The 25,621-nt window shown below is 40.8% G+C and overlaps 1 pseudogene; it reads right to left on the bottom strand.

Annotated features, from left to right (window-relative positions):
• Positions 1 to 1,548: 1,548 nt before the first annotated feature.
• Positions 1,549 to 11,183, bottom strand: LOC115376266 (interferon-induced very large GTPase 1-like; annotated as a pseudogene).
• Positions 11,184 to 25,621: the final 14,438 nt, after the last annotated feature.

Here is a 25,621-nt window from a genome sequence, read left to right as displayed (position 1 = left end):
TTATTATTAATATATTATTATTATTAATTAAAATTTTCAATTATTGTTTTAATTAACTGCCGTACTGTACTAAGCAAACTGCCGCTGTCGCGGCAGTTTGCTTAATGACTACTGTGGATTTGACAGCTACAGCAAGAGTGTCAGGAGAGATCCATTTCCAGTTGCCATCGCTGCCACACAATCCACCGTTGCTTAAACTAACTATTAGCATGGGGACAGTTGCAACAGTTGCCCCCGTCCTCATGGTATCAGTCATGACAAAACACCATGTGTTAACTAGCCACAGTGACATTGACACATGTAAACAATGTCACTGAATAGTCAACAAAACAGTGATTCAAACTAGGTGGGTTTGGATTAATTCATACAAAAGAGCAGGACAGTATGCCAAATACAGCTCATGAAAAAAAGCTACTTTCATACCTCAAAAACAACTTTGTCTTGATAGAAGCAGGACCAGATGATCAATATGGCCTCTCTCTTCTTGGTGGGCAGAGGGTCTAACTGAGCATGTGCAGTGTGAGTGTCATCACTCTAGTATGTTTCTGATTGGAGAAATAAGGCTTGTTGCAAACGTCCCCGGTTGCAACTGTCCCCAGTCTCCCCTACTAGTGGAAAAGCGCCATTAGAGATCCTGTGTCTGGACAAAGGTACAGTGAAGAACATCATGAGCACCCTGGATGGATGTCACACCTGTTGTCTTGTTTTATATTCTTTGTTGAACTGAGAAACTCAAAACTTGAGATGAAGAAAAATGTTGAATAATGGACTAAAAATGGAATAATGGAAAAAAAGATGATTACTTAAGTAACATAAAACTATATAATTATTAAGGTAATGATATTTCTGCTTACTTTAGAAGTTATTACATACTGTATGCTGTGATTCTGATCTTGGAAGACATTCATAGCCAGTCTGTTCATTTATTTATTTATTTATTTATTTATTTGTCCATTTATTTCCTTTGCTAAAAAAATAAATAAATAACATAACATAACAAGGTCAACTATAGCACATGCACACTGAATTTTACTTATTACTACTGTAACAGGCACCAAATATTTAAAGAAACAAAAATGTCTCCAGATTTGCAAACCAGAACAAAAAGATCTGAGATCATAGTGAATTACATAACAAAAATGTTTAACTATTCTGCCACTTTGAAGACATGCATTTAACAGATACTTTGTTATTTTCATTTAATGGTTACAGTAAACAACAATGTAATGGACCTCCACCACACCAACCAAAATAATAATGCAAAAAAATAAAAATAAAAATAAAATAAATCTGAAAGACAATTGAAACACATTGTATCCACCTGACACCACTCAAGTATGCAATAGTATTTTACAGAGTAGCACAATAGAACCATCAGATGCATAAAACTTTTCATAACAAGTGCATTATCTTTCCAGCATATCCTTGTTGTGAGCCTAAGGGGCAAAGAATATCTATTTTTTTAAAGCAATTTCTTCCACCCTCTTGTCTCAGGTTACTATTTGTGACATTACTGTCTGCCATTGAAAGTGTCATGAGAGCAAACATCTATAGGTACAGACTGCACACCTCAGCACATTCAAAATAAGGGAAGACGGATTTTCCGGTCATGTTGAGGTTCTGCCTTGATACCAAAGGTATCAAGGCCTCTTTGAGGCTTTTTTCTGCTTGCTGTCTTGTAATGGCTTTCCAAGCTTCAGGAATATCAGCAGGCTTTGCATGATATTCTTTAGCAAACTGTTTGTTGAACTTTGTCATCACATATTTCCAGTAGTCTGGTGTTTCAAGGCTTCCATCTGGAGGTATTTTCCAGTCAGGGAAAAAGTCTTTGTAATTCTTGTAAGGGTGGAACTCCCAATTTGTAGCATGGCAGCGGAAATGTTTCACACTGATCACAAGAGAAGAACATATTTCAGTGACAAGTTTCTCTGAGTCGTCAAACCTGAATTTACCAAGACCCTGAGAACGATGTACTGTAGCCCAGTGTTCACTGTGGTCTTTACCTCCTGCCTCACAGGCTACTTTGCAGAATGGGCACTGTTTACCACATCCAAACACCCTGGTGAAAAGTTCATTCTGGGGCTTGATGCGAAGCTGTTTTAGTTTCATTTGGATGTTTGTTTCTTTAAATTTCTCCCTGAGACCTTGTTCCATTTCTTCCACACGTACTGTGAGCCAGTTAGCAAACTGGTCCTGGTTTGCAGTGTTTAGGGTCATGAAAGCTCCCAGAGCGGCCTGTGAAATGACAAGTTTATCATCAAGTTCCTTGCAGATAGCTTCAACAAATTTTTTCAGATCACTATTCTTTTCCATTTGGGCCTTTGTGATAGCATTATTTATATGACTGATACCTTCTTTAAGATGTTGATCCTCCAGTTCAGTCTTCATAGACCCCTTTGAAAAGCATTCCACAATTTGGTCAAATATCCAGTTCTTTACATAATCTTCATATGAGCAAATGTAGCTCAGATAGTTCTCAAACTTGTCTTTTGAAAGCAAATCCATTAAAACTGAATACTGGAAAAATGTCCGTGTACTAAACTGCAGTGCACGTTTGCTTGTCAGCATTTCATCAACAATATCTTGGCCCAGATAATTGTTGACATAGGTTTCCACTGCAGGCATCAAGCAGAGGTTGGTGAATTCTTCTGCTTTCTTCTGGCACTGGTCTCATTCGTGGAACAGATCTTTAAAATCAACACAATACTTTTCCTTGTCTTGACTGAGACATCTGAAAGGATCATTCACTTGGATGAAATCTTCATGCATTTTCTGAAACTCTCTGGCTGCTATTCCACAGATGTGTTGTTTCAACGACACTTCAAACTCAATATCTGTCTTTTTTTCTTGATTGTTACTCAGCCTCTCATCAATCAGATGTAGGATCTCCTGGATGTAATTGTCATGGTAATTGGTTTTCTTTTCCACTTTCTCTGTCACTGACTGTGTGCAGGCAGCTATGATGCTGTCAGCCATTCTTTGTACAGCCATTACGTGATCTTCGATGTTAAAAAACTTACAAACTCCATGTTTGAATTTGTTATAGCGTCCCTCAGCAGTATATTTGAAGGGCTGTGTTCCACAATCACACAGTCCTTTTTGAGTCACTAATTCACTGGCATGACTCCCCTTTGGCGTTACATTTGTCCTCAGCTGCTGATGAACCTTAGCAAAGATGTCCATAGTCTTTAATCTAGTAAAGGACAAATCTCTCACTGTTTTATTCCACATCTTATCAAATTCTCTTTCAAGCGCTTCATCTGTTTTCTGGGCTTTTCTCTTTCGGCATTCCTCAATCAGTGCATGCACTTCCTGTTCCAGTTTGTTTGTATGGGTCTCCTTGATTCTCTCAAGCTTGGTCATTCCCTTTCTGATTTCAGCTGCTGCTTCAAGTTGATTAATGACAGATCTCTCCATTTCTTGTCGCAGGCTTCTTGCACTGTTTGAGAAGTCCTCTCTGTATGCCTCTACTAGATGGACATGACCCTCTTTTTGCTTGAAGTACTGTGTCACATTCTGAAGGAGAGTTGTCTCCCATTTAGTCAGTTCTGAGCAAGCTTCACTTTTCAGATCGCTGAGAAATTCGACAATGTCAGATTTTTGAGATTTCACAGCAACTGTTCCGAAGTTTGAAATTCTTGTTTCAGCTTCTGTAACCCAATTGTGCATATGTTTCTTAAATTCCCATTCCCATTTGTTGAATTCTGTGCACAGCCTCATGTAGGCATCAGCCACCAGTCTGTTTCTGAAGCTGAAGATGAAGTTCTCATGTTTCACTGCATTCCACAGACTTTTTGTCCACTCTATAAACTTCAAGATATCATTATCAGATGACTCACAGTCTCTTAAAATTTGGATTATGTTTTTCTTGAGCTCATAAACAGCCTCACTGTAGCCTGCATTAACTGGAGCCATTGGTGGGTTTCCATTCCAAAGTCCAGGGATGTACCAGTTCCCAGTGTCTGGCTTGTACTCCATCACATCAGTGAAGCTCTTGTTCTCCTCTTTTCTCTCCATTCTAGCTGCTGCCTGGGTCATCTCATTCAGCTGCTCTAATAGTAGTTTCCTGTCCCTCATGTTTTTCTCATTTGCTGACACATCTGAAACATTCTGGTGAACAAACTGACATTTGGGCTTTTTGCCCACCTCCTTCATCCTGAGGAAGGCATGAACGATAATTTGCAGGATGTCCCTCATCTCTGCTGAATTCTCCATTGCAATATTGATAATTGTGATATCACTCAACCCCACAACAAGTGTCGCAAGCTCATTGTCATGCTCATGACTATCATCCAGTTGTGCAAGCTCTGGTGACTTCAAGCCCTCAGTGTCAATGATCACCAGAAAGTCACAGTTCAGTTGTTGTTTGAAGTCTTCTTGGATTCTGATGAGCAACATGAAGGCACCTCTGGTGCATCTGCCACTGCTGACTGCAAACTGCACTCCAAACATGGTGTTCAGCAGAGTGGATTTCCCTGTGCTCTGAACTCCAAGAACTGTGACTACCAGTATCTTGCTCTTTGGACGCACCAAGGTCTTCAGCTCAGAGAGAACGTCACTCACCCATCTCAGAGGGATGTTGGATGCATCTCCATCTACAAGTTCCAGGGGAAATCCATCAAGGAGCAATTCTGCACACAGTTTGGGCAAATGCTTTAGTTGTTGATGTGATGGTTCAGTTTCAGGAAGAGAGACGGCAGCCTCATAGTTTTGACCCATTTCACGCAAGAAATGTTCAGTCCCCAATGAGCTGTTGGAAAGTCTTCTGTCAAGGTCTTGGATTTCTTTTTTGTTTTCAGGATTCTGGCATTTCTCTTTGTACTGCTCCCTCAGCCCAGAAAGTTTTTTTCTGGACAGGTTATCAAGGTTAATTCGCATCCATTTCAGGAAATAACACCTCTCTATCCCTGGGCTTGATATTGCCTGTATGAAACATGCCATTGCTTTTGACATGTTGTAACAGTTCTGCTGTGCTCGAAGTTTTCTTTTCTCTAGCAAGAGATCACTTTTGTACTTCTCAATGTTTTCAGCCCCTGCATTTTGAAGTCTACATTCTTCCTTCTCTATGCGAGTCAGCTCTTTCCATATTTGTCCTTGCAAGGGGAGCTGGGCCTCTTTATACTTTAGGATGTCTTGTATTTCTGCAGTGATGGCGTCTGCATTTTGTTTAGCACTCTGACACTCTGGGGAATCCTCATCAACCAAGATCCCCAGTACATTGGCGATACCAGCCATCTGTTCCACTCGTATCTTGGTTTTTGAGTTCTCAAGTACATCCCTGACTGCTTTTTGCAAGCTTTTGACAAAATCTGCATCATTGATCTGTTTTGTCTTCAAAATGATGTTGCTGTTGGTCAAATTTAACTCAGTTGCTACATTTTTTACTGCTTCAAGACAGAAACTCTTTCTCTGGGCATTGCCCACCAAGAATATCTGAGCCTTGTTGTGGTGGTTGCTCAGTAGCCTGTATTGAGCGTCCAGACTGTCAAAGAACACAAAAACTGCTGCAGATGTCTGACACAAAAAAGAGTACTGTGTCTCAAATGAAGCCACATCCCCTCTGAGGTTTGCTACAGCAACTGGCTCACCAAAGATATCAATGTTTTTGTTTCCACAGGGTAGGTACCAACTAATTTCAGCCAGTCCATTTGATATTCTTCTTGGACTATCTCCACACTCCATGTTGCAGTGAACAAAGGTGTCGTGATACTGTTGGGAATTGCTCAGAAGCTTATTGAGAATCTCTGACTTAGACAAGGAGCACTCACCCAGTCTCACAAAAGACACCATCGGGAGCTCAGAGAGAACAATTCTCTCTTCAATGAAACCCTTGGTTTGTGAAAGTGACTGAGGTCTGTACTTTTTAACAATGTCTCTCATGGCCCACAGCATGAGTGTGCACTGGTTTTTGTCACTATTAGGGAGCAGCAGAGGCACCGAAAACTGACACATGGACATTTTCAGTGCCATTTCCTGCTGTACAAACCCATCAGAGCACAGAAAGAGAGCAGTGATGATGTCTAAAGGATTTAACATGGTACTGGAGCTTGAGCTGTTGAGCAGATCATCAAGATCTAAATGTGTATTCACATCACAGTTTGGCTCACATGCTGATGTAAATTTAACATTCCTAGCTGTCACATTAACCATCATTAATTTCTTCAGAAAACACCATGGAAGATCTGAAGAACACGTAGCAGATTCATCAGCAAACGTCTTCTCATCAATCTGTAGGATTGTGCTCAGTGACAGCTTTTGTGTGTAGTGGCTCTCCAACCTCAGATCTTCCAGTAAGCCCTCCAACTGTGTCTCTGTGGAAATGAAGACAACGCTAAATATTTTAAATGTATTTTCATTGGTTGTTTATGACCACCCTTTCTCTCCCTGTCCCTCTCTCTCTCTCCACACTGCACACTACTGAGCCTATCAACACGTAAGTAAAATATGTATGTATGTTCATAAGTGTATGTGCACAACACAACTAGGTGATTTGTTATTTTTTTAAAAGGAGGAAATGTCCGATGGGAGTACCCCCAGGCACCACATCACCAACAAGCACACACATCCGTGTGCACTAAAGAGCGGATCAGGGCACATGTTTTTGTCCGAACCCGACCTGAGCCTGAGAGCATAGTAACTGAGCCTTACCCGAACCTGACAGGCATTCTTGTGTCCAAACCTGAACCAAGCCCGAGATTTTGCTTGTCACTATGTTACATTTACCGCCTGAAATAGCCTACATGATGCCTTCAGTGTCATCATGTAAACTCCAGCACTATACAGGAAATTGCCCAGACAGTAGGTCCATCACTTTTCACTAAAATAACGTTGATGTGACCGAACCTGAAACTGAACCTGTACATAATTCTTAAATATTTGTCCGAACCTGTTGGGACCAATTGGGCCCAGGTTGGGTACCCGCACACTAATGTACACTATATATACAGAGAAAGAGCCGCATCAGCCCAAACCTGTTTCTTTACTACTGCACTGTACTACTATATATCAGGACTGCAGGATTATCATATAGACCTTGCTTAATTTGTGATATTATAATTAGAATTGATATTATAATTTAGATTTAATAGAACTTCTTGCTGGCTGTAAAAGCCATTTCTATTATCTGTTGTGCTGTGCCTTTAAACCTCCCACCACTTGGGGGAGCAATGTTGTCAATCTGCCAGAGGTCAAAGGGCTATATATTCAGTGGGTTGATTGGACTCAAGGGTTGCTGGTTGGCGGGGGCAAACAGTTTTTGACCGTGACCGTGACTGGTCATTTCCGTCATTTGGTAATGCGTCTAGTGTTGCAAAGGGGTGGAAAGTTTCCGTTAAATTTCCCAGAAAGTTTCCGAAAATTCCCGTGGGAATTTTCTCTCTGGAATATTGGAAATTTTCAGAAGATTTTTGCTGTCACTTTTTTTTTTCCAATTTTTCCGAAAATTCACGGGAAAATTCGGCTCGGGAATTTGGGGATTTTTTTTTTTTTTCTTGTCATCAATTTGAATGAGGGTTTTAAAAAGTTTCCATAGAAATTTAAGCTTTTAAGAAATTAAGAAATTTCATTTTTGTTGTTGTTAACTTAAGGTGAATGGGGCAAAAATAAACAATAATCAATAAAATGAATGTCAACATCAATATCACCATTTTGGAAATGGAAACCCTGATGTCTTGAACTCAGGAATCACCTCTAACCCAAAGGCCACAATGCCAGCATACTGTAAAATCATCATCCCCATACCCAAGTGTGTGAAATAAAACTTAAATGTAAAACTTATACTATAAACAATCAACTTTGCATTTTAGTGGAAACAAATATGTTACATGATTCAGTGCAAATTCAACTGTACATATGCAAATAATTTCGAGCACATTTGATCATCATCAATCGGTAGCCTATACTCCACTAGGCTACAGCACTTCCACTTAGACAGACGATCATCACATCAGCATCACAATTCAATTTCCTGCATTTCTATGCATTTTACTGGGTAGTTTGAACCACTTCATATGCACACCTTAACAATAGCACTGCACACAGTCCTATGCCTGAAATAATAGCCTACACCTCTTACTAACGCTGTATAACTGCTGGTCGTTGTATTAATATCCTACAACAGAACAGACATAGGATTATTATAAAGAGAAAATTCGTTGTGATACCATTAATATCTTAATGTAGAATATTTACATAAAACGCCCCGATGGATCAGGTTAATTTCATCTGAACAACAGATTTCCCGATCTTTTATATGGGCTACGCAAACTTCAATCCACATGACAAAAATTAATCCATGGACCATCAAAGTAACGTTTGACTGTTTAATTAAATCAACTTAAAATTACTCTGGCACTTTTGGAGGGGGTGTGCTCCAGTACGGTACGGGCGCTCATGCATGAGCATATGCACGGTCACGCACGCAGTGCGTGAATGTAGATACGACGTAAATCATGCCGTCCTCCTGCTTCCGCAAAATTGTTTAATGCATGCAGTGCGATTAACTGCGAATCGCGGCATTGCGCAATCAATAATCAACTGATGATAATAATCAACCAGATCTGGCAGACCTGACCGGGTGGCCACGCACACTGTGCGGTGCTGGCCAGCACCGAGCAGGCACCGCTCCCCCAAAATTTCACAATGTTTCCAGCCAGGGGAGCTCATGTCACCACCAAGGGAGCTGTGCTCCCCTTTGTTCCCCCTTATTTCGCACACTGGTTATGCCAATATTCACGACAGTTTGACTCAGCTAGGGAAAATTCCCTGGAAATTAATTATAATGTAACATGTTTGCATGCATATCTGCTTATAACAAACCAAAATGTTTATTATGTATATATGTATATGACGGGGTGAATGCAGTGAATATAAATTTCCGAAAATTCCCAGAAAATTCCCATTAATTCCCGTTAATTTCCGAAAATTCCCATGGAAATTTTCCAACTTGGAAAATTCCGGGAATTTTGCAACACTAAATGCGTCAAAACAATCCATCAGCAATGGTAGCGACCTCATTTTGATAGGCAAAGGGGTCACTACACTGGCTAAACACATATTTTGTATGTGCCTATCCTTTTACTGGATGTGAATATTAAGCATTTTAACAATGCTAATTTTTTCAAAACACACTGTAGCTTTGATGACATCAACTTCACCTCAAATTATATAACTATAACAGCTGAGTGCAGTGCCGCCAGTGCATTGCATTTAGCAATACACAGCACATTTAGGCTACTGATATTTCAGAGTCGTGATCAGTGCACAAACCTCAGTCAGATGAAGGATCAATCAGTCAGGCAGACTAGACTAACATATTCAACTTAACAACCCCTTTGCCCCTGCACTCTTTCTGCTACTAGGGGATAGAGAGGGGGGTGAAAGGTTGACAAGGGGGGATGCAATTTGGTCATTTTGGCAACAAGGAGGATGGTATCCCCCTTCATCCCCCCTCAAACCACCTAATGTGTATGTGTGTGTGTGGTCAGGTCTTTGAGCTGCTGTTTAAAAGGAGGAATGGCCAAAAAAGGCAACAGTAAGAGTGCATGTCATGGAATTGTTACACTTTATAACCCATAAATAAAACTTAAATAAAGTGACATTACAAAGTGTTTTATTACCTTATTGGCTTCAGTTAATACATTTTTTTTGTGATTTTTTTTTTTTTTAAATCCAGCTAATAATGTAATAACCAAAAATATAATACCTTCATTGCATTGCTTTTACTACATTAAGGATGGAAGTATTATGCTATTTATTTATTATTACGGTACATACTGGCGATTAAGTTATTTAAAAGCAGACCTGACTAAGACCTGAAAGAGTTTAAATTTAAATCTATAAAAACTTAAAGTCAGTACTTTCTTTTGGAGATGCATTTTTTTTTATATCTCATTTTATTGGAGGAATAAGGCAGATGTCACCACAGGTTCGCTGACTCTTCCATTCTTCAGTTGTGTTGAAACATGGAAGGAGTATTTCTCCCCTGGTTTCAGGCTGCTGATGGTCAGGCTGTTGGTGTGTCTTGTCAGCTCCTGGATGGTTTCTTCTTCATGGTAACAGGCCACAGTGTAACCCCCCACTTCACCAGCAGGGGTGTCCCAACTCAGAGAAACTGAGTCAGTGCTGACCTCATCAACCATTATCTTCTCAGGAGGGACGGGCTCTGAGGTGGAAAAAAAACAAAAGCATTCACTCCAAACTGAATATTCAAGTCCAAACCTGTCTGCATTTTGCTGTGGCATTTGCCAAGTATCAGAGATGTAGTCAAACCACAACGTTTTTCTGTTTTTTGCCCATGTTTTACCCTGCTGGGAAGTAGGAGCCTAAATGTTAGTGGGTCTGTCTGCAGTCTCATAGGGCATATCTCAAAATCTATTTGATGGATCAGATGAAACTTTTCAGTCTTGGTGATCCTTTGACTCTCCAAAACCATTCAAATTTTCTAGAGGATGAGTTTATCACTCAGGATAATATTTGAGATATTTACCAGTAAAGACAGATACAGAGGTTGCTTTGCTTTGATTTCCATTTTCTGCAACTGTTGTCAGGCTGAAGGTGTACTCAGTCCCAGGAAGCAGACCCTTAATGTCTGTAGTGATGAAGTTTGCGATCAACACAGTATTTGTTTCTGTGCTGCAGGTGATAGTCAAATGAAATGTGCATGGAACAGAGACATCGGTGGCAGGCCAGCCAAGAGAAATGGTGTCACTGCCAACACGGAGAGCTTCTATTTGTCTTGGTGGAGGAATTTCTGTCAAGGAGAAAAAATATGAACAAACAATTTGTCATTACTTCCCATCATGTGTCCATTTTTCCTAACAGTGTTCTTATTCATGCTATTCTGTTCTACAATAATGTGCCTTTAACTGACCTTCTACTCCTCTGTCAGTGTGGTGACAGTGACAAACAAGCTGTGGTGTGGGAGTGTCCTCTCCCTCCCCACAGGGCAGCTCAACAAATGAATCACTTGTATCATAGAAGTCCTTGAAAAACAAACAAACAAAAAAAAAAAAAAAATTTCAGGTGAAATTAATCAATTCATAGTTCCTTTCCCATGTTACCTAATATGAAAGTGTATCACTTGGCTTATCATGATTTTGTAAGGATTCCTCCTAGGTCTAGGAATGTAAAAATGTATTTACCTCCTCATCCGAGCTTTGGATTATGGGTAAACCTTCAGCCATGGCACCCTTGGTCCAGGTTATTCAAACATCTCTCTGAGGACAAGGAGCAAGAGGCCAGTCACACTATCAATATTATCCAGATATTAAGGCAAAACATTGAATATCATGCAGGTACACAGAGCAGGAATGGACAACCATAGCAATATCATAGGACAAAACAATCTCATGCGATGAAGTTAAGTTTTCATTGCAGCCAAACTGTATAGCAGGTGGTTTAGTGATGAGTTCTTCCTCTCTGGTTCAGGTTATGTTAATCAGTGATTCAATGAAAACCTGCACACTCTTGGAATTCCATGTCACGTGCCACAGAGAATAAAAAAAAAAAAAAAAAAAGAAAAGAAAATACCAAAAAGCTTGATAATTCAAGACTGACACTCACAGATTCCTGCCTATGGGAAACAGAGCTGGCATGTACAATATTGCAAAGCACATTTTCTGCTGAGGCAGTAGAAAATGTACTTTATCAACAAGGTAACAACCATACAATGTGATGTAATGTTAGCAGTTAGGTTGCTGGATCAAAAAAAAAAAAAAAAATACACACAATATTCTGTCTAAATAACTGGATCTGAAGAGAAAGCAGACAGAGATTTTAAAGTATGTAGTGTAAAACTTCAACAACTTTTGCGGCATTTGTGAGGCAAAATTAGATTATCATGATGAAAGCAAGCCATCAGCAATAAGCCATCAGTCAGAAAAATACAAAAGTGTCTGCTCTTGGATTCACATGTAAAGAAAAGCAAACAGTGCCCTAGGGGTTCTTTGCTTTGGGATTGGCTTGGTTCATCTGAAAACTTTTTAAGCCTTTGATTAGTATTTATTTTGTTTTCACCCAACTGTAGTTTCCACATGCCATAGTAATTACCAGTTCTGGTTTCAGTCAAACTGGAGATACTGTGTCTGTTTTGTGTGTGTTCGTGTTCTGTCATGTCACTCCATCAAGTCAAGGCAAGAGTTTATCAGTTACAGTTCAGCCCAGCCCAGAAGGGACACCACACCTAATGTTCCCACAGTTTACCCTGTTTAAAAATCTAATGATGTAAAATTAACATCAATGTAGTTATCACATATGGCTCCAGAAAAGAAGCCAAATTAAAATCCAAAATTATACACAAAACATGTTTTTCCCTCCCAAATGTCACATTAGCTATCAATAGTTCTGGCAGTACTTCAGTTTGGTTATGTTAGGTGAAGGCCTTAAAGCAGAGAGAGGATTTTTGATTATAATAAATGGCATGTTATAGTGTGTTAGTGTTCTAATGTGTGCAGCACATTGAAAACATATCATCATGGTAATTTTATCTTTACCCACTTGTCCCCATTCAATCATTCAGTCATGAAATATGAAGCCAAAAATGATGTTATTCATGTATTTAGAGACATAAATACTGGATGGGTCAAATTAACCTTCAAATATAATAGAAGAGATAAACATATAAATAAAGCAAGTGCTGTGTATGATACTGAAATAAGCTTATAAAATTATTAACTTATTTTTGCCACAGTCCAAAACAGTTTTATGAAATTATTCCTACTGTACAGCTTTGTAGAAACATAAATTGATAGGGTAAACTTCAACAAAAAATGCAAAAATACAATGTGTACAGCAATAAAGGTTACATTATCTTTCTGGGTCAAAGTAAAAAACAAACAAACAAAAAACAAATAAACAAAAAACAACATGTTTGTTTGCTCATATCATCATGGTAGTTACAACATAACATAGGAGCTTACCTTTTAAATAATTTTCCAATGCCAAAAGTCTCCTTTAATATCCTCTCACTTATTAATACATTTGCCACAGAAACAGTACGTGGTAAACTGTCTGTGAAGATGTGAAGATGAGCCACTGCTGTTGTCTGTCTGTGTTTTTATGGGCAACACCTACTTTCTGTTTCATTTTCAAGAGAAGTTTTGTTTTCCTGGAGAGATTTTCTCTGAAATGAAACTTGACATCCAGTGTGTTTGTTTGAATCTCTCCTGAGGCAAATTTGATTTGAATTTCTTGCTCATGCACCTAATCTACAAACATTTACCTACAAACTTTGTGGAGGACTTCAAAGTCACACAATAATGTTTTATGTTTACAGTTTAACCCCTTGTAGACTACTGTCGGTAATTCGCCTCAAACCACTTCCAGTCTTAATGCATGTCTTAATGTATGGATCCCACTGATGTTGTTGATGCATATTTCACACATACTAAGAATTGTATTGGAAGCACTCTACCACCAATAATTTAGCATCTGCTTGAAGGAGAAAACACAAACAATTTATTTGTGTAGATAATTGTAAATGAATTCAAGCAGTAAGGGGTTAATTCTAGAAAAAAGGGGGGGAAAGCAAGCGTTAATAAGTATGCTGTCTAATTTGTTTTGGATATCAAACTCAATCAGGGCAATTATTTCAGAGTGTGAAAGCTACAGTGAAGATGGTTGGGGGGAGGGTCAGGAATGCTATGATATGAAACTAGACAACCTAAGGAAACAACTGGTAATAAGCATGTCATGCTAGGTTCTCAAGGGGGCTAAATATTGCCCCAAAGGAAGGCAAAATTTTGGCAAGGGAAAAACTAGCATGACTATTTTCAAAAGGGTCCCTTGACCTCCAACCTCCAGATATCTGAATGAAAATGGGTTCTCTGGGCAGCCACGACTCTCCCCTTTTTTTCAGACATGCCCACCTCATGCTAAACCCATGCAGTTTGGGAGACAAACCCTGCAGTCCAAATGTGTTCTTGTGGCCTGTTGTAAAATGGTGTATTAGTGCAGACTGGGGCCTAAACAGTCTTGGAGTTGCATAAATTGAGTTTAACTGGAAAGATGAGACTCTTGTGGATTCAATGAGCCACATTTGATTCATGTGTGATGATGTTTGCCCCCATAGCAGCCACTTCATTGTAGTCAGACCATTTTTTGAAACTTGACCTCACTGTATAAAATAACCTTTGGTGACCTCTGTGATTATTCAAAGTTCAAAACCTTTATTTGTCCCCAAGGGGCAATTGATTCTGCCGCAGTAGCAGTAAAAAAGAACAGTACAACAACAACAACAACCACAATGACAACAACAGAGTGAAACATACAGTACAACAACAACCACAAAGAAACACACAAGGCAGACAGTCACATAAAATCAGTAGTAAATAAGTAAATAATTTTTTTTTAAAAAAGTGCATGCTTGAATAAAATGGGAACTAAAGATGATGCTACCTGTACTGTACAGAGTTGAGCAGTGAGATGGCGGAGGGCATGAGGGAGAATTTGTATCTGTTAGTTTTGGCTAATGGTTGTCTGAGGCGGGAACCAGAGGGCAGGAACTTGAATTCTGAATGCAGGGGGTGAGTGCTGTCGGACATGATGGAGTTTGCCTTCTTTGAAAGCTGGTTATTGTACAGTTCTGAGAGGGTTTTTTGCTGGGTACCGATGATTTTACTGCTGACCTTTGTTATCCTGGTTAATGAGTTTTTCTGTTTCAGAGTGAGGGATGCAAACCAACAAATAAATGAAAAGGTGAAAACAGACTCAATAAAAGATTTGTAAAGCATTGTCATTACAGATCTGTCAACCTGGAACTTGGCTAACTTCCTCAGACAGAACAGACGCTGCTGGCTTTTCTTAATGAGCAAGTTAGTGTTTACTTTACAGCCACATTACAGCCTCACAAATTGAGAGTGCGGACATTTAGAGGATATCTGGTTTTCAGAGGTATACTGAAAATAAGGACGAGTTTCTGGGACATTTTCCACAACAGGATGCTTGCCATCGAATCGCCGAAAAATGAAATTCTTACAGAAATCTCCAGATGTCAAAAGTTTTTGACACCAAATCAAAGAATGAATTTTTTGGTGTTCCTCAAGGTCTTGGTGTCCTAATGTGGTGTTTTGGGTTTTTTTTTTCTTTATTGTCCCACAGGAAATTTGTTTTCACAACCTGTACAAGCACAGAAACATACAGATAACCAACTTGCAACACACAGTTATACTGTACATACAGGCAACCTCCACCCTCCTAGTATGCATGCATCACACACACAGATGAGCCTGGAGTACAGCAGGATGGGTTGGATGATGCTAGTCTAATTATCCAGTATACTGGATAATTAGACTAGTTTAAAAAAGCAGACATTATCAGAGAGTTAGCAGACAATAACAGTGAAAAAGAAACAAAATGAAAAAAATAGCTGAATATTAAAAAAAAGGAAAACATTCATAGTTTGTTGAGTAAATCATGTTTATTGATCTAATTAACAGTTACTACACTCATTGTAAAATGGATGTTAACATTTTGCCTTGCCCTTTTATAATGCGAGGAGAGAGTGGAGACAATGTTTAAACTGAGTGCTTTCTTTATACTTTATACTTTCCGCTGTTAAGTCACTTCAATCTTTAAACATGTCACACCCTTTCATATTCTATCACATTATTATCACCTAATTCAACTTTTTAAATACCGTTTGATGTCATTGTTTAAGTTTGTGAATGGAGGCCTGCTGGAGCAGGTGATGTCACAGTTCAAAGCGGGTGATGTCACAGCCTTCTTAACCAATCAGCTCTCAGTATTCAGTGATGACCTCATGACTCACATCAGCCAGACCCTATATAGGCAGGGCCTCTCCTCACCTAAGCAGCCTTGGATACATACTAGACACACCCACTAGAGTACTCCAAGGACACGGTCACACATTGCAGGCTGAACCTTGACAGATAAATGCAGCCTGGGTGTAAACACCTCAAAAGATCCTGATCCCCAGGAGACTGGGAACGAAACCGACTTATTTACCATGTCTAGTCACTCCTAGTAGCACATACTGCGATGTTAGCATCACACTAACCCTTTAACATAAACTGAGTTGTTTACAGCTCCACACTAACACTTGACACAACATGTGCTGAGCTCTCACTCTTCCTACTTCCAAGAATGAACAGTATCATAATTAAGTTTTCTCAAGTGGCAGCTAATTTTTAAAATTTTATTTAGCCCAAAGCAACAAACAACACCAGTAACTCTCAAACTTCCCTGGCTAAAAAAGAAAACAAAAAAAAGACAAGGCTATAACCTGCTGCCTAACAGAAAAAAAAACAGGAGAAAACGGATGTTTAAAAAAAAGGGCTTCACATTCCTACTCCATCCCCATCCCCACAAAACTCTCACAGCGAACAACAGAAGAGGTAACCTTTCATCCCACTCACGCTTTCACTCAAACTTCAAACTTTTTCCCATCTTAAAAGCAAAGTTCTGTGTGATGTAGGTTGGTAAATATAACAGTTTTTCATCACATATTAACTCATGGCAGACCACCACAGCCCTTTGACAGTACCTGATGTAGACCCAGAGCTGCCTCTGGCCAAACTGGGGCCCTAAGCAAATTTTCTTATGAGGCCCCCCGCTGTACGCTCCTGCAGTAGACACAATACAGCAGGTACAAAATTACTGTATAACTAAATGCCATTTAATGTAACAATCTCTAATAATAAGAACAATTGATTTTAGCTTGTTGGTGTATAAAAATCTCACATGGACATGGCTTTGGATAAAAGTGTCTGTAAAATGTGAATTGTAATTGTAACAAACAAGATCTGATGTCATAGACGATGATGTCACAAGGCTCATGGCTGCTTGCCACAGATGTTCTACTCAGTGATGTAGAAGATACAACTGCTGAGCCATCGGTGCCTTTTAAACTTTGAAATGTTCAGCTTCTCTTGGTTATGTGTGCTTGCATTCACCTCTTTGAAATGTTTTATAGTATCATAGTGCTGTGGAGAATATGTTTAAGCCAAGCACTTTCTTTATACATTCATCTGTAGACTCAATTCCTTTAAACAGGTCACATATTTTTGTTTTTTTATCACCTTAATTCAATTTTCTAAATACCTGTTGTCACACTTTAGGTTTGTTGCTTTTTTCAAGCTTATCATGGCAATGAATGGGTGTATGTGTTCCAACAAGCAAAGCCTGCAGAACTGAAGGCTCCCAGGACACAGAAACATTTGAATATTTGTCTTCTTGTTGCTTTGTCTCATGCCACTTTGTCCCTTCATCGTTTTCTTCACGTTGTTTCTTTGTAACTTTGTCCCTTTGTCTCTTTGTCACAGTAACCAGGTTTCCATCCACCTATTTTTATTTGCATTTTCAAAAATTGCAGAAAAAAAAAACGTGGATGGAAACGCCTGAAATTCGAAAAATGGCCGAAAATTCGCAAAAAAGTTTTTACGCTTGAGGGGGTGGATTTCTCAGCATATCGATAAAAGAAAACACGACTTTTTGCTGTGGAAACAGGTTTTGCGAATAAACGATGACTGGACCGGATACCACGTCAGACCTCTACGCTACAGTCTTATTTTTAGTTATTATTATTATCATCATCATCATCATCATCATCATCATTATTATTATTATTATTATTACTACCACTGCTATTATTAGTCTCTTATTCCTTATTTAGGATGGTTCGGTACGAAGTTAGCGCTGCCAAAATAGTAACCAGACTTGTCCCAAGAGCCAAGTTCAGCAGGAATCTGTCCATGATCAGCTGTTGAGTGTCAGCTGAGTGTTTGTTGTCTTATGGCGTCATCTCACGGCGCATTCTTCTCCCAATAATCGCAAAACAAAACTAATGGAATAAATTCGCATTTTCTTTTGCGCGTTTTGACAAAATTCGCTCAAAAATTTTGATATATTTGGATGTAAACCTGACTATTGTCACTTTGTCGCTGTCATTTTGTTTTTTGTCCCTTATTCGGTTTGTCACACTTTTTCCCTTTTTCTTTTTGTCCCCTCATCAATTTGTGTCTTTCTCGCTTTATTTTTCTCTATGTCTCTGTCTTTTTGTCCCTTTGTCTCCTGTTCCCTTTTTTCCTTTGTCCCTTTTTCTTTTTGTCTCTCTTTCACTTTGCCACTTTGCTTTTTTGTCACATTGTCCTTATGTCTCTTTGTCTCTTTGTTACTTTATTACTTTGTCAAATGCAAGGAGCAAATGGAAAAAGTGCCCAAGATCCTATCACATCCCGTGACATCCCAGTACATCCTGTTAAATCCTGATACAACCTGATGCATGGCATTACATAGCCTTACATCCCATTACATCCAGTTTTTTCCCTTTTTCCCTTAGTCATTTTATTCAATTGTTCCTTCCCATTGACAAAGAAACAAAGAGACAGAGACAAAGAGGCAACGGAGCAAAGGGACAATAAGACAAAGGAACAAAGAGAGAACGAGAAAAGAGACAAAATAACAAAGTCAAAAAAGACGAACCGACAAAAAACAAATAGAGTGACAAGAAACTATGGTCTCTAGTTTCGCAGACCAGGCCAGGGTGGGGGCGCAGCGCAGCTGCGCTTCGCCAACTGGGTGTGGCCAAGTGGATTTCGCAATTTTGGCACGCCGTGCGCCGTGGCGCAAGTACTCCGCCATTTCTCCTGCCCGCGCAAGGGAGGAGAGAAGGCATGGCGTGGGTTTGACACAGCCGATTCACTTTAAACCAATCAAACGAGCCCCTGTCCTCGCCTTTAAAATGTGCTGCGCGAAGGCGTAATGAACGTTTACACAATTGACATGGAGGTCTACTGCCGCAGGCGGAGCGCAGCTGGTGTAGTGGAAGTTTGGCTGACCGGCGCACAGTGCGCACACATCACCAAAACCTCACAGGCAGGTTTCCGGAATGTCAGGCACACTAACAATGCAATAAATACCCACAAAAAACACTATTCAATGCTACTATCTCAATCAGTACATAAATTTATCTCCATATCGACTGTCCCATCACAACTGATGTCAGATCAAAGGAGATTGGCACCGTTTGTGCTGATTATGAGGTTTTGGTGACGTGTGCGCACTGCGCGCCAGTCAGCCAAACTTCCACTACGCCGGCTGCACTCCGCCTTGCGCTGAAAGTACACATGGTTTCAGGTGGCGAGCTTTGCGCGAATCTCGGCGAAGCCTTTTGGCACGAAACTGTCACTGCGCCAAGCTGAATCTGTCGACACCTCCACCTGCTGCGCCACCACTCCCATCTCGGCGCACCTCGGTCTGCGAAACTACCAAACTGTGCGTCCCTCGGGTTGCACTGGTCGAAACTAGCTCTGTGCAGGGTTCGCCTCACTGCGCCACCCTGCGCTGCGCAGGGAAACTAGAGCCCTAAGGGCCAAAAAGACAAAAAGACGAAGAAGTGCCAAAGAGAGAAAGGGAGAAAGAGACAAAGAGACAAAAAGACTAAGTTACAAAGAGATAAAGTGAAAAATGGGACAAAGTGATGAAGGGTCAACATGACAAAGAGACAGAGAAAAAGAGACAGAGTCGAACATTTCTGTGCCCTGAGAACCTTCAGCTCAAGTTTTGCCTGTAGGTAGTGCATATTGTTGCTAACTCCCTCCTGCATTTGTATGGTTAACTTATGATGTCCAGATAGTTCTGCACCAATAGGACGTTCACCTGCGTCACAATCTGTTCCCCAATGAGCTCTGTGAACTCTGCAGACATCCCATTAGCTCTGTCCACACAAACCTCACTGCACACAGCCTGGCTGAAAGAGCTTTCCAAACTCATCCTCTTCTTGGACCTTCTCTTTTGTGATGAGGTCCTCAGCTGGCACTTGTGATGTGCATGGTTGTGGGGAGGTGCTCCTTGTGGTCATGATAGCTGCTTTCAGATCTGTGGTCACTGCAGTCAGCCTCTTTTTCACTTCTGGATCAAAGACACCAGAACTTATTTCCCTCCACTGCTCTTCAATCCAACTTTAAAATAAATCGACTTTTTGAGGACAGAAGGTTGTCTGGTTGTGAAGTCACCACCTTCTTTCCAGGATCTTTTGAGGTGTTTACACTCACGACTCAGGCTGTCTTTATCTGTCAAGGTTGAGCCTGCAATGTGTGAGTGTGTCCTTGGAGTACTCTAGTGCTCAGGTGAGGAGAGGCCCTGCCTACATAGGGTCTGGCTAATGTGAGTGATGAGGTCATCACTGAATACTGAGAGCTTGGTTTGGTTAGAGGACTGTGACATCACCCAACCAAAAGATGGAACCTGTTACAAATCTGAATTGAGTCAACAGCTGCAAGTATAAAGAAAGTGCTCGGTTTAAACATTCTCTCCATAGAATGAAGTTATTATTATAACTAAGTTCAGGAACAGGACCACGCCCCGCTCCTTCTCACTAATTCACAACACCTGTGCCTCGTTAATCCAAATCACCTGTGCCTCTCCCACCCACATACCTGTGCGCACATATGTAAGCATGCCTAACCTCCACCTCTCCTGTTTGTCTCAGGCTACGTTTACACGTACACGGGTATTTTTCCCTTCGTTTGTGCCCTGCGTTTACACGCAAATGGCGAATTCGCCTCTGAAAACGATTCTTTCTAAAAACTCTGGCAAAAGTGGAGATTTAGGAAAACTCCTGTTTCGCGTTTGCATGTAAACTGAGAAAAACAGAGAAATACAAAGTTTCAGGCAGCCGACGTCACATTATGCGCCAAAAGTGCGCACAATGTTTACATTTGGCTATGGTGATCATAGACATGATCACCAAGCTTGCCTTCTTCTCCAAGCTTTTGAAATAAAGTTAGCAGACTAAAACACATCAGGATTAAACAACCATTCCGTTTTTTCCAGCTCATCTGAACACCAGAATATGTCAGCGTTTTGTCGAGCGATTTCATGCAGCAACAGCTCTCTTAGGTTGTCGTAACATGTACAAGACAAAAGAAAATGGGACTCGCTTTCCTCTCCATCCAGATCACACAGCTCACATAATCTGTTCTCCTCCTGAATATTTTTGAATCGACCAACCTCGGCGGCCAGACAAAGAATACCAGCTCTCAGCTGTGCAACAAAAGATCTTTGGCCCCGAGATAAATGAGATTTAAAGGCCAAAATTCTGCTTGATATGCGTGTGTGTCAGTAATTGTGGCTTTAATAGAAAAGAAAAGAAAAGAAAAGAAGAAAAGAAAAAGGAAAGAAACGAAAAGAAAGGAAAGAAAAGCATGCTTAACAACAGTCTTTTTCCATAGCCTGCAGCCATTTCAGTTAAAAGGCTTCAGTCACTGGTTCTACAAGTGGTGTATTTAGCAATATAAAAGTACACTGGTTTGAGTCTTACTGAACATAGGAGTGGAGAGTTGAAACTTGGATTGTGCTGCATGTAGAGTTTGAGATTTTGAAACATACATTTTCCTATCTGATTTGCTGCTGTGGGTTGAAGTCTCCAGTAGACTGGCTACAGCCGATGAATTAAATATTACTTTAAAAAGAAAAATCCACCCTTTAACAGTGCAACAATAGTCTTTGAAAGAGCTGGGGGAAAATGTCAGCTGTCCAAAACATCAAATCAAAGAGTAAGGGTTCTTAAGACTCACTTTTTTTTTTTTTTTTTTTTTTACTGACTTTCAACGATCCTGCAAAGAAAAATCCATCATAGAGGCAGATAGCAATTTGTCCACCCTCTATAGCCTCAATATTCAGAATGCAGCCTGGGTTGCCTTTTGAGTAAAGGGTCCAACTCTCACTTTTTCTTGACAGGAAAAACTTGGTATCGTGCTGTTACTCCCGCAATATTGCTCTCTCCACTCTTGTATAAAATGCAGTCTGATGCAACAAGTAGGCAAATTCTCCAGGGTTTGTCCAGGGTTTGTCATTCTAGAACATGAATTATGCAGTATATATGAGGCAGGTTGAGGGTAGACAAATTATAGCATTTATCACAAAAAATCCCCTGGAATGCAGTGAACATTAGACGGATGAAACATAACAGTGTAACAGCGTCTGACGGTGGACTTTCACATCAGCAATAATTGTCAGAAATTTCACTTCGCTCTACAGAGTGAGTATACCAAACTGCCAAGAGGTTAGGAAAACTTTGCCCGTGGGCTTTCAGACTTGCCCTTAAAATAGGTACTTGAGGGGCCCCCTGGTGCCTCACCGTGTAGAGCACATACCATGTAATACTAAGGCCACAGCGACCTGGGATTGAATCCGGCCCAGAGTCTTTGCTGCTTGTCATCCCCTCTCTCTGCCCTGGCTTTTTATCATCTATTTATCATCTGGGTGCTATTTATTTATTTATCATCTGTTTATACTGTAAATTTGCACATTGCCCTCATCTATGCACATTGTATACATCGATGCACACTGGTTTTATTGGCTTTTTGCACACTGTTTTTTTTTTGCACATTGGTACTTAGATCTTTAGATCTCGAGGGTCATCTTTTATTCTTAATTTTTGATTTACTTATTCTTTATTTTTGATTTACTTAATCTTGTACTCTGTGGATACTCCTGAAAACTGTGAATTTCCTTCGGGATGAATAAAGTATCTATCTATCTATCTATCTATCTCTGGCTTTCCTGCCTCTCTGCACTGTGAGTGTCTAATAAAAGGGACAAAAAAGGAATAGCTATTCTACCCATAAGTTCCATCTCAGATAAGTACATTGCATTGTGCCCGTCAATCCAACTGAAATGCTGTGAGGTCTGGTAGCATTGAATGGACATGGACAATGGTGAATCACATGAGGTCAGTCCTAAAATACAGTTAAGCACAGCATATAAATTGTGTATATGAGTCCTCTAACCATTATGACCACATAGGTTGTTTGTTCTTGCCCTCTACCGCACAACAGCATTTTCTTAAAATAAACACTTTCCTTAGTAACCGCTACCTAAAGTTGGTTCCTACTCTCTAATACGTTATCTAAATTAGTAAATTAGTTGAGCATGAACAAGCATTACCTTAGCAAACGCTAACAAAAGCTTTTGTAAAAGTTTACGTTAGTTTTAGCCACCCAAAACGACTTGGTTAAGGTTAGGAAAAGATCAAGTTTGGGTTAACTAACGTTAGCTAATGAAGTGGTACAGGTTAGTAAATGGTGATGAACGCCTTTTTTTTCCCCACCCTTACTTCCCTTTCCCTCACCTGCCCCTACTCTGTCACTGATTGGCTAACTCTAATCCTAACCTAACCTTAACCAACCTAACCAATGGGGGCAACAAACACTAGCCAATCAGAGGCAGAGTGTGACTGTGCTGGTGGGAAAAAACAACAAGGCATCTTGATTTACATGGGAATCAAACTCTGGTCACACACTTAAGTCCTGGTTAGGGTTGACCCATCACCACACCAATGACCTGACATGGACTTTTTCGCACTTTATAAACTGTACTACACCACTTGACTTCCTGACATAAAAGCAGTGTGTGGGAGTAGCGGCTTACAAGTAGCTACATTACTAGTTTAACTTATCAGTAGCATGGTCGTAACGTTGCAGTTTTCTAAATGAAATAGTCTTTTTAGTAGTGACACTATTTTACTGATAGAATAGCGCATCAGCGTCCACAGAAGCTACACTATATTACCAAAAGTATTCGCTCACCCATTCAAATGATCAGAATCAGGTGTCCTAATCACTTGGCCTGGCCACAGGTGTATAAAATCAAGCACTCAGGCATGCAGACTGTGAAACAAGACATTTGTGAAAGAATGGGCCGCTCTCAGGAGCTCAGTGAATTCCAGCGTGGAACTGTCATAGGATGCCACCTGTGCAACAAATCCAGTCGTGAAATTTCCTCGCTCCTAAATATTCCACAGTCAACTGTCAGCTCTATTATAACAAAATGGAAGCGTTTGGGAACAACAGCAACTCAGCCACGAAGTGGTAGGCCACGTAAAGTGACGGAGAGGGGTCAGCGGATGCTGAAGCGCATAGTGCAAAGAGGTCGCCGACTTTCTGCACAGTCAATTGCTACAGAGCTACAAACTTCATGTGACCTTAAGATTAGCCCAAGTACAGTACGCAGAGAGCTTCATGGAATGGGTTTCCATGGCCGAGCAGCTGCAGCCAAGCCACACATCACCAAGTGCAATGCAAAGCGTCGGATGCAATGGTGTAAAGCACGCCGCCACTGGCCTCTAGAGCAGTGGAGACACGTTCTCTGGAGTGATGAATCACGCTTTTCCATCTGGCAATCTGATGGACGAGTCTGGGTTTGGAGGTTGCCAGGAGAACGGTACATTTCAGACTGCATTGTGCCGACTGTGAAATTTGGTGGAGGAGGAATTATGGTGTGGGGTTGTTTTTCAGGAGCTGGGCTTGGCCCCTTAGTTCCAGTGAAAGGAACTTTGAATGCTTCAGGATACCAAAACATTTTGGACAATTCCATGCTCCCAACCTTGTGGGAACAGTTTGGAGCGGGCCCCTTCCTGTTCCAACACGACTGTGCACCAGTGCACAAAGCAAGGTCCATAAAGACATGGATGACAGAGTCTGGTGTGGATGAACTTGACTGGCCTGCACAGAGTCCTGACCTGAACCCGATAGAACACCTTTGGGATGAATTAGAGCGGAGACTGAGAGCCAGGCCTTCTCGACCAACATCAGTGTGTGACCTCACCAATGCGCTTTTGGAAGAATGGTCAAAAATTCCTATAAACACTCTCCTCAACCTTGTGGACAGTCTTCCCAGAAGAGTTGAAGCTGTAATAGCTGCAAAAGGTGGACCGACATTGTATTGAACTCTATGGGTTAGGAATGGGATGGCACTTCAGTTCATAGTATGAGTAAAGGCAGGTGAGCGAATACTTTTGGTAATATAGTGTACATTTCCCCAGGCATGTCTCAAACTTAAACGCAGCAGAACCTTTGCTGCGGTTTGAAATAAAACCTGGAGCAGCAGGTGACGTCACAGCCACTCACGGACCCACGCGTGTAGGCGACAGATAGTCTCCTTTGTGATGTCACTTATTCTTCCGGACCCGCGCGTTTAGCCGACTGACGGTCTCCATTGTGACATCACTTACCTTTCTGGACCTCCGCATTTCGCCATCAGATGGTCTCTTTTGTGACATCACATTCCTGGTCTGCTGCAGCGGGAAAAGAGCACGCAGGTGATAAAGATGACATAGGAGGAGGAAAATGACGATGTTCTAAGACATCTCTCTCTCTCTCTCTCTCTCTCTCTCTCTCTCTCTCTCTCTCTCTCTCTCTCTCTCTCTCTCTCATTTGCGCGTTTAGCTGACAGACAGTCTCCTTTGTGACGTCACTTACCTTTCTGGACATGCGCATTTAGCCGATAGAGGGTCTCCATTGTGACGTCACTTATTTTTCCAGGCCCGCGCATTTAGCCGACTGACGGTCTCCACTGTGACATAACTTACCTTTCTGGATCTGCGCGTGCAGCTCTCCTTTGTGACATCACTTATTTTTTCAGAACTGCACGTTCAACTGACAGACGGTCTCGTTTGTGATGTTACTTATTCTTCCGGACTCGCACATTTAGCCAACAGACGGTCTCCTTTGTGACATCACATTCCTGGTCTGCTGCAGCGGTAAAAGAGCACGCAGGTGATAAAGATGAAAGAGGAGGAGGAAAATGACGATGTTCTAAGACATCTCTCTCTCTCTCTCTCTGTCTCTCTTGCACATTTAGCCGACAGACAGTGTCCATTGTG

This window comes from Myripristis murdjan, chromosome 18, assembly GCF_902150065.1.
Source record: "Myripristis murdjan chromosome 18, fMyrMur1.1, whole genome shotgun sequence".
Lineage (NCBI taxonomy): Eukaryota > Metazoa > Chordata > Actinopteri > Holocentriformes > Holocentridae > Myripristis > Myripristis murdjan.
Note: the sequence above shows the minus strand (reverse complement) of the source record. Positions and strands in the feature narration are given on the sequence as shown.